We start from the raw sequence: 2,231 nt of genomic DNA on the forward strand, positions 1-2,231 counted from the left end.
TGAACTTCAGGAAAATTATCATATTAAAGACAAATACAAGGAAGGAAAATTGATCGAATTTTATAAATTTCTGAACTCTGAGCAATTTCCAAATTTAAAGAAATTTGCTTGTAAATTTATCTCAATTTTTGGGACGACATATCTGTGTGAATAAGCTTTTTCCCAGATGAGGTACATCAAGTCGAAATACAGGACAAATTTATCAGATGAATATTTAAAGTCGCTACTTTTGATTAATGTTTCAAAATTTGAACCTCAATTTAATCAGATTTTAAGAATGCAAAAAGAGTTCCATCATTCACATTAATTGTTTTATTATAATTTGTGATGAAAATATGAGTATTTGCTGTTACTGTCTGTTGTCATTAACATACAATAATTTATTCTCACGTACTTTGTATTTAGTTTATGAAATTATGTGCTTTCAATAAAACTCACACACCTAGAGTTATTAATTTCTCATTTTATCCGGCCCGTTGGAAGTGCTGAATTACCTAATGTGGCCCGCGGTTCGAAAAGTTTGGAGACCGCTGCTCTAGAAGAACCATCAGGGACATCAAATTCCGTTCACACGTATAGAGGAGCTGGTTCAATCGTGACTACGTAGCCACAGTAACTAAGAATACCTTGGCCGGGATAGCTCAGTCGTATAGCGACGGGTACGGGCTGGATGGCCAGGGTCTGACCCCGGCAGGGATCTCTCTTAACAGCGTTCATCCCGCCTCCGGGGCCAACCAAGCTCGCCATCCAATGGATGTCGCGAGCACTTTCCCCAGGGTTAAAACGGTCGGGGCGCAAAGCCGCCCAGTCACCTCAATCCAGTGCTGATGTCAAGAATAGTTAGTGGAGCTATATCTCCACTCTCCCATATGTATTCATGGGAAGAGGTTTTTATTTATCATTTATTAACAATCTGAATTTGCATTCTATGAGCTAATTTGCTGTCATGTACAATAATTATTCTATTGTACTAAGTTGGCTTGAAGAGCTGTAATCCATCGATTACGCCTCAGTTTTCCTGGAGATCGTTTGGCCAAGTTCGTCTTAGTCTTCTGTATTGTGTAGGTTGAAGGAGAGCTTCTATTGCGTTGTTGGGGTGAGATTCCAGTTTCTGATAATGTTTTTGGATTCTGTCTGTGATTACGGTTCTTACATATGGGATCTTGAGGTCGGTGTGAAGAGTTTGGTTTGACACGTACCAAGGTGCGTCAACTATGGCTCTAAGTATTTTGGATTGACTTCGCTGGATGATTTCTATGTTGGACCTGCTGGCGCATCCCCAGAGCTCAATGCCGTATGTCCATATGGGTTTAATTATTGTTTTGTAGATCAGTAGTTTATTATCTATTGTTAGGTGAGATTTCCGACCTATTAGCCAATTTATTTCCTTGAACTTAATTTCGATTTGTTTTCTCTTCTTCGCTATATGGTGTTTCCAGTTTAATGTTGAGTCCAGGTGTAGGCCTAAGTATTTTACGTACTACATCCTGTTGTTGAATGTTTACATGATTTAAATGTACTGAGGGGCAGTTGCCTTTCCTGAGAGTAAAAGTCACATGCGCCGATTATGGGAAGAGGTAAAGCTATCCCTGTAATAGGCCGTGGAGGCCCATTGGGTTGTGAGACGTCGAGGCTCCCACATTTTCTCTGGACAATCGGCTCACAGATGGAGGTAAGACTGTCAGCCTTACGCGCCGGAGACCCTTTACCCCCTGGAAAATTCCTGGTACTCATTTCTGTTAGAGGCTGCGGAAACACCAGGGTCATAGTGCGGCTGGAAGGATTAGGGCAACCGAAAAATCCAATCACCTCGTTGAGAATCGAAGCCGCTACCTCCCGGCCGGTAACATTGCCTCAAACTGCGTTGCGCTTCATTAGCTACGCACAGGAGAACGTTGCCTGTATCTGGAACACTGAATTAGTTATTTCGGTTTACTGGGGTGAAATCTTATTATTTCTTCTATATTTACAGTTTATAGTTAATTGCTATGTCTCTGATTTACGGAATTTCTTCTAGTCCTTGTTTTAAACTTTTAAATAAAGTGAACTATGATTTGTTCTCTGCTGACATTTCTACTTTTCAGAACAATTTAGACATATTATTGAGGCAATTATGCTTCTCACTCGGCACGACAATGCTGGAGGGAAAACTGTACGTGCGTTAACACACACTCGCTCCTCGCGAGTGCTAATGCACAGGTACACCAGCCATGAAGAAGAATGCGCTCCGA

This window comes from Cryptotermes secundus, unplaced genomic scaffold (assembly GCF_002891405.2).
Source record: "Cryptotermes secundus unplaced genomic scaffold, Csec_1.0 scaffold133, whole genome shotgun sequence".
Lineage (NCBI taxonomy): Eukaryota > Metazoa > Arthropoda > Insecta > Blattodea > Kalotermitidae > Cryptotermes > Cryptotermes secundus.